Source organism: Panthera onca, chromosome B2 (assembly GCF_046562875.1).
Source record: "Panthera onca isolate mPanOnc1 chromosome B2, mPanOnc1 haplotype 2, whole genome shotgun sequence".
In the NCBI taxonomy this organism is placed as follows: Eukaryota; Metazoa; Chordata; class Mammalia; order Carnivora; family Felidae; genus Panthera; species Panthera onca.
The window spans coordinates 11199851-11208401 of record NC_138343.1 but is presented as its reverse complement, the minus strand read 5'-3'; positions in this window follow the sequence as shown (position 1 = coordinate 11208401).

Below are 8551 nucleotides of genomic sequence, written 5' to 3'. Positions count from 1 at the left end.
TGTGGTTAAACCTGGTAAAAAATACAGTGCTGAAAATTTTGTTAGCGTTCACAGAACTAGCAAAGAGGCGAAGTTTATGCTCTGTTCCCCTGATATGAATTGGCAAGTAAAAGGGACTTAGTGAAGTGGGGGTAGAGGGGGGGGATGCACCGCGGGTAGGTGGGGAGGAAAGGACCTCTGCCACTCCTAACTTTTCCAGTTTGGACTCCTGTGTGCTCTAGAAAAGTGGAAACAGGAGGGGTTAGCGGAAGTCAGCTGGTGTGAGAGATTGGGAAGTCTGATATGAGAAGGAGTGAAAAGAATTGGAGACTAATCACTACTTCAATTAGACACGATGAAGACGGGGCACATGGGTGGCTCAATCAGTTAGGCGTCAGGCGTCAAGACTTTGGCTCAGGTCATGATCTCAAGGTTCCTGGGTTCGAGCCCCATGTCGGGCTCTGTGCTAACAGCTCGGAGCCTGGAGCTGGCTTCAGATTCTGTGTCTCCCTCTTTCTCTGCCCCTCCCTATGCTCACGTTCTGTGTCTCTCTCTCTCTCTCAAAAATAAATATTTAAAAAGAAAAAGAAAGTCTCCCACTGGTTAGGATGGCTACTATCAAAAAGCCAGAAAGTGGAAATTCCAAACTGAAAACTTTGTGCATTTTTGGTGAGAATGTATAATGGTGCTGCTGTTGGGAGAACAGTGCAGTGGTTCCTAAAACACAGAATTTCCATAGGATCCAGCACTATCGCTTCTGGGCATAGACCCAAAAGAACTGAAAACAGGATCTCAAAAAGATATTTGCACAGCCCTGTTCATAACAGCATGATTCACAATAGCCAAGAGACAGAAGCAACACAAGTGTCCACCCGTGGGTGAATGGATATAAACAAAATATATGATATATGCATGCACTGGAAGAATATTCAGCCTTAAAAAAGGAGGGGAATTCTTTTTTTTTTTTAATAATTTTTTTTAACGTTTATTTATTTTTGAGACAGGGAGAGACAGAGCATGAACGGGGGAGGGTCAGAGAGAGGGAGACACAGAATATGAAGCAGGCTCCAGGCTCTGAGCGGTCAGCACAGAGCCCGACGCGGGGCTCGAACCCACGGACCGCGAGATCATGACCTGAGCCGAGGTCAGCCGCCTAACCGACTGAGCCACCCAGGTGCCCCAAAAAAGGAGGGGAATTCTGACACGTGCAACCTCATGGGTGAACCTTGATGGCATGCTAAGTGAACTAAGTCACGGAAAAGAAATACTGTATGATTCCTTTTTGTAAGAAATACCTACAGTATTCAAATTCAGAGAGTCTGAAAATAGAAAGGTAGTTGTCAATGGGGAGTTGTTGCATAGAGGGGACCAAGTTCTGATTTTGCAAGAGGAAAAAAGCGTGTAGAAATTGGTTGTATAATGGTGTGAGTACACTTAACACTAATAAACTGACCATTTAAAAAAATGGTTTAGGGTGCTGACAGCTCAGAGCCTGGAGCCTGCTTCGGATTCTGTCTCCTTCTTTCTCTGCCCCTCCCCAGCTCTGGGCTCTGTGTGTCTCTCACAAATAAATAAACATTAAAAAAAAAAAATGGTGTAGAAGGTAAGTTTTATGTGTTTTTTAAGACACTATTTTAAAAATTAAAAAAAGAAGAAGAAATGAATGAAATCTTACTGCTCAGATTATAGCTATTGCCCAAGTTCTATGCTTGTAGGTTCTGATAGTTTCCCAAGCCTTTCAGGTCCAAGCTCTTTAGAACAGCCTTCAAGGGCACTCTGGAGGCGGCCCCAGTAAGTGACCCATCCCAGGGGTCTACCCTCCAGCCACCTTCCACCCATCTCCGGGGTTCCGCGCTACCCTCCCCGCACACGCACCTCCCGGCACCTCGTCCCTTCTCCGTCGTCCCTCCCTTCATCTTTCCAAAGTCCCGACCACACCCTAGGTCCACTTAAGTGTCCTGCGGAGCCCTGGCACATCCCCTCTGGGACCATGAGCTCCCCGTGGCTGGGTCTGCGGTTAGTAACTCACCACGTCCTGCCCTGCGTTCCGGGACTCGGTGAAATCCCAGCGGCGATCAGCTCTCCCCGAGATGGATCTGCGCCCTGGTCATGCGGCATCTTCACGGCACGGGGCAACCAACAACTGCAGATTGCGTCCCTCTGCTGGAGAGTCCCCCGGTGGCCAGGCGACTTCTCCAGGCCTGCACTCCAGCTCCTTGTCCTGACCCCCCTCCCCCGCTTCGGTCCCTGCCTCCGGCTCCGTCCTGCTTGCTGCTCCTGGGACCCTCTGGGTTTGTTCTCGCTCTAGGCCTCCAAATGCGCCCATTGCTCTGCCTGGGATGTTCCTCCCTGGTCCCTCCTTCAGGTCTTTGCTGAGGCGTTACCTTCTGGAAGGAAGCACCCGTTCCTAACTCGCCGACCACCTTCCAGTCTCTGTTCTCCCCCACCGCACTCCCCAGCAGGTGACCGAGATCTCGCGTGGTTTGGGGCGTTGCTTCTTATGTGGAACGGAAGCTCCACGAGGGCTGGTATTATTTTACTTTTTATTTTTTTCCACTGCCTTTTTTTTTTTTTTTTTTTTTTTAAGTCCTCAGCTCCTCCTACGGTGCCAGCCCACAGTGGATTTCCAATAAATAGTTGTCCAATTCATTAAATGATTGAATGACCTGGGCGCCTGGGTGGCTCAGTCTGTTAGGCCTTGGACTTCAGCTCAGGTCATGACATCCAGGTCAGTTAATTCGAGCCCCGCTAGGGTTCTGTGTCTCCCTCTCTCTCTCAAAAATAAATAATTTTTAAAAATTACAAAAAATGATTGAATGACCACTGAAACTTATTGAATACTTTCTAATTGTTTGCAATCTGGATCTTTTTGTCCCTAAGTACTCATCCTCCGTGTGGGGAAGGGGGGCAGAATTTGCAATACTATTCCTTCTTTGTCTTTACTGCATGGGATTTAACCTGTGCTAAGTAGCAATTGATTGATGTTTTTCTGTTGGCAGACTCTTTAATCATTTCCTGTCAAGAATTAAAGCAAAGGTCTTGTTGGAAAAACACTCAATTAAGTCTTTAGGTGATGGGGATAAGTAAACAGACCTGTTAGTCCATACATGTGATTAATTCTCACATTACCACATGGGTTGCTTTAACACCGTGGTCACAGGATTCTTGATAACTCGCTATCTGTATTCCATTATGAGTCCCAACCTTTTGGTAAGCCTTCCCTCCCAGTATTTTGTTGTGAAAAATTTCAAAAGTATAGGCAAACTTAAAGATTTTACAGTGAATCTCTATAACCTGTCCCCTAGATTCTACGATTAACATCTTAGCATATTTGCTTCAACATTTAACTATCCATTTATCCCTAATTACATCTTTTTTTTTTCTGGATGGGGCGGTGCTGGGTACAGCATACTGTATTGGTGGTACATGACAAGGCAGGGCTCCCTAAGCCCTTCTCCTTCTTTGCGGGGTCTGGGATGAGAACTGTGTTGAGGACAGGAGATTCTCTGTGTCGCGGGATTGAGTTGGGGCAAGGACTCCCCAGCAGCTGAGGGCCTCTCTCTACCTCTCTTGCTGGGGCTGGTGGTCCAAGGGGCTCTGACTTCTGGGAAGCCATGTGGACCATAAGGTTTACTACTGTGTTGCTGTAGACAATTCATTGGCATGCCAGGAAATGAGCTTGACAAAGTTGTGGTTGAGAGCAATGCCAACCCCAGCTTTGCAGGTGGAAAAGCAGATGCCCTTTAGGGGGCGCTCTGTCATCTTCTTGATATCATCTATCATCATGGAAAGCCATAGCAATGAGCTTCCCGTTCAGCTCAGGGATGACCTTGCCCACAGCCTTGGCAGCACCAATAGAAGCAGGGATCATGTTCTAGGCAGCCTCTCAGCCATCACCCCTCAGCTTCCCAGAGGGACCGCCTCAGGATTCCGGGTGCCAGTGATGACATGGACTGTGGTCATGAGTCTCTCCATGATGCCCAAGTTGTAGTGTGTCGTAGACTCTGGGTCTAAAGTTCTCTCTTGTCTAGCAAAAGAGCAGGTGCTGGATTAAAGTGAGAGATGGCTTATGTTCGGGAAAAGACAAGAGCCCCTAATAAGGGTCCTTGCCCCATTTTTATTAGGATCAGAAGGCTTACAAACATGGCGATGGACGTGCACAAAGAGACAATGAATCTGTGAACATTACCTCGTGGACGTGAGGGAAAGGGGGTCTTGAAGGTGTTTGGGTTAATACAAAACAAAATCTGGGCACCAGGCAGTCGGGAGAAAGGTTGTTTACAGCTGACAAGAGGCATCTCCTCTATCTTAACTAGCCTGGGGGATGAGACAGGTAGGGGAAATAACCTCAGAGTTAACAAGGCACGTTTCTTTTGTTAATCATCTCCCCTTGGGCTGCTTCACCGGCAGGCAGTGATCTATAGCCAATTTACCTGTTTACCTAACGGCCCTATCCTCCTGTGAAAGCAGCTTTCTGCTATAGTACTAAATTGGGAGGCACTTCTGCCCTGAATACCTAATCTTGGTTATTTCATATATCTATGGATTGGGCACCTTTGCGCCAGTTCCTATTTCGGGCCTCTACCCCTCCGTCTCTATTCTGGGGGCTCTACACCCCCCTTCTATTTTGGGGTGCACTCACACCTCCATATTCTTGGGTTGCCAATCCGGTTTACCCAAACTCGGGTGTGAGCATTCTATGGCTTTGTATTTCTTTTGCCTCGTTAACCCATTGGTGTAAGCCCGGGGAATTTCTAAGCTTATTCCCCACAATGGTGGATGACCTTGGCCAGTCTTCCACTATTAAGTCCTTCCTAATTAAGTCCTTTTTTCCCTCAAAGCCTGGTTCTGAGTTGGAAACACAAATTATTGAATATTACCCTAGACTTAACACATCCAAACTCGGGAAGGGGCCTGGAAGATGGGGGAGGGATCATAACCTGGTTTTTCAACAAACCTTCTGGATGATTCAGTCTCACCCAAATTTGAGGAGCACTATTTTATACAAACCAATATGATTTAATCTATTTCCATAGATATCTACTCGTGTTGTTGAAATAGGAAGTCTCCTCAGGTGTTTTATCAAAGAAAGAGACGTAACAATACAGCTACATGCAGGAGCCTTCCCCTATCACACGCACTCCAATTTATGTCAGCATAAACTGGTGCCACGGAGTTTTAGGGGAGTGGTTAAGAAGTTCAGCCTTGGCAGGGTGCCTGGGTGGCTCAGTTGGTTAAGTGTCTCACTCTCACTTCACCTCAGGTCATGATCTCACAGTTCATGAGTTTGAGCCCCACGTTGGTCTCTGTGCTGACAGCTCAGAGCCCGGAGCCTGCTTCGGATTCTGTGTTTCCCTCTCTCTCTGCCCCTCCCCTGCTTGCACTCTCTCTCTCTCTCAAAAAAAATAAACATTAAAAAATTAAACAAAAAAGAAGAAGCTCAGGCTTGGGAACCTCACACAGATCAGGGAGAACTCCAGTTCCACCAGATGCAAATTATATGACCTCAGCCAAGTTACTTTTCCTCCGTTAGCCTTGTTTTCTGATCTATAAAATGGATAGATCAGAATACACACCTCACACCAAATCGTCATTGAGCCTCTCCTGTGTCACCAGGCACTGTAGAACCTGTTCCAGGTGCTGGGGTCACGGTGGGGAGGCAAGACACAGCCCCAGCTCTCCTGCAGCCTCCATTCCAGTGGGAGAGACTGACCACAGACACACACACAAAACAAAGAATTTCAGGGAGTGATATACGCTAAGGACAATATACAATAGAGTATCGCGACAGTGTGACTGGGATGGAGGGGGCCTACTTTTTTTTTTAAGTTTTTGTATAAATGTAAGTGTGTTAACATACGGTGTAATATTAGTTTCGGGGGTACCATATAGTGATTCAACCCTCCATACACCTGGTGCTCATCACAAGTGCACGCCCCCCACCCCACCCCCTCAGGTAACCATCAGTGTGTTTGTTCTCTATACTTAAGAGTCCACTTCTTGGATTGGAAGGAGGCTTACTTCAAAAAGCACCATCAGGAAAGATCTCTCTGAGAAGGTAAGGAAAAACGGAGGACCAGAAGCGTGGGTGCAGGACAGTGGGAGGAAGTGGGTGTAATGCCCCCATTTCGAATCCGAGAGACCACCAAGGAGCCGATACCGATGCAAACGCACGAGGGTTTATTTGCAAGCTCAAGTTTGGGCCCAAGTATACCCGACACAGCGGAGCAGGGACTTGGACCCCTAGGTTAAGAGGCGTAGCAGTTTTATAGGGGCCAGTGGCCAATGAGATTGTAACACACACAGAAAGTTGCATAGTCATGTCAGTCCACACGCAGGTGGCCAATTGAATTACAATTTACCCTATAGTAACTGTTTGAACTAGCCTATCACTCTGGTCAGTATTGGCGTGCAAGTTTGGCTGGCAAAAGGCGGGGTTTACATTCTTTGGCGGTTAGGGGTTCCGCATTCCTATTTGAGCCAGTTTCCAGTAAGGGTGTGCTCAGCGGCTTCGCTAGGGTGGGGGAGTGTCTTAGGCAATAAGTAGGTCATGTGGGGGTTATACATGAGATGGTGGGTGTAGCACAAAATGGAGTTAGTCTTGCTCTGCTTGTCCAGGGGTAGGGCATTTTTGTTAAATTCCTTGGGTCCCACAGTGGGCAGGGGCCAATGGAGAACCAGCTTGCATTGTGGGGAGTGTGGATTTAATTCTCAGTGCAGTGGGGGCCATTCCTGCTTCCTGTCCATCCCTGCGCCACCCCCTGAAAGAACTATTTCAGGTGCATACTCCTTGATGTGGTTGCAGTCAAGTTATGCATGCCTCTTTCCTCCTCCCCTTCTCTTCTTTCTCTCTTCCTCCATTGCTCCCCACCTTTCTCACTATCAACATCAAGTATCTGAAATGTCTTTGCTAGGTTGTAGGAATACAAAGGGGATGTTTTAAGGACTAAAATCTGTTTGGACTTGTAGAACATAAAGATAATATTGCTGGGGGGCCTGGCTGGCTCAGTCAGAGGACCATGTGACGCTTGATCTCAGGGTTGTGAGTTTGAGCCCCACGTTGAGTGTAGAGATTACACTTAAAAAAAAAAAAAAAAAAAAAAAAGAGGGGCCACTGGGTGGTTCAGTCAGTTGAGCGTCTGGTTCTTGATTTCTGCTCAGGTCATAATCTCACATTTCCTGAATTTTAGCCTCACATGGGGCTCTGCACGGACAGTGTGGAGAATCCCTGCTTGGGATTGTCTCTCTATCCCTTTGCCTCTGCCCTCCCTACCCCCCCTCAAAATAAATAAATTAAATTAAATTAAATTAAATTAAATTAAAAATAAGTAAGTAAAAAAGAGAATATTGCAAGCTCTCTTTGGCAAATGGATGGTACCCTGTCAGTAAGAGAGCTCAGGCATCTGGGCTCTTGGGCTACAAGGGGCCCATGTGCCTTTGTAGTTACAATGGCGTTGAGTGAGCCTTTGTCTAGGTAAATGGGTTTTTAAATTATTGTGCCAGAGAGAACTAAAGTGAAATTAAACTTGCATACAATTCAATTCCAGCTGACTTTGTTAGCGTCTTAGCTCCAGGCAATGATTCTGGAACAGATATTGCATTCTGCGAACAGGGGAATAGTGGAAGTCCATAAATGGTCAGGTGCCCACAAAGAATTTTTTCCAGTTTTAAATGAACACGTAAGCCCTACTTTACCAATCTTTTTTTGTTGTTGTTGAAGTTTTTATTTATTTTTGAGAGACAGAGAGAGACAGAGCGCAAGCGGGGGAGGGGCATAGAGAGAGGGAGGCACAGAATCCGAAGCAGGCTCCAGGCTCTGAGCTGTCAGCACAGAGCCCGACGCGGGGCTTGAACCCACAAACTGCGAGATCATGACCTGAGCTGAAGTTGGACGCTTAACTAACTGAGCCACCCAGGTGCCCCTTTACCAATCTTGAATTGCCTAAGAATTTGCAGAGCCAAGACCCAGAACTGCTGAAAATGTGAACACTAATGGGTGAAGTACAGTAAATGAGGGGCATCTGGGTGCTTCAGTTGGTTAAGCATCCGACTTCAGCTCAGGTCATGATCTCACAGTTCGTGGGTTCGAGCCCTGCATCCGGATCTGTGCTGACAACTCAGAGCCTGGAGCCTGCTTCGGATTCTGTGTCTCCCTCTCTCTGCCCCTCCCCTGCTCCGGCTCTGTCTTTCTCTCTCAAAAATAAGATAAAAACATTTTAAAAAATTAAAAATAAAGAAGTATAGTAGGTGAGCAAGTACAGGTAAGACGAGATGTTGTATTTGCTTGATTTTAAACCACCGGTGCTAGCTGTTTTTGGTAAACTTTTTTTTTTTTTTTAATTAAAAAAAAAAATTTTTTTTAACATTTATTCATCTTTGAAAGGCAGAGAGAGACAGAGCGTGAATGGGGGAGGGGCAGAGAGAAAGGGAGACACAGAATCTGAAACAGGCTCCAGGCTCTGAGCTGTCAGCACAGAGCCCGAGGCGGGGCTCGAACTCATGGACCGTGAGATCATGACCTGAGCTGAAGCCAGCCACTCATCCGACTGAGCCACCCAGGCGCCCCTGTTTT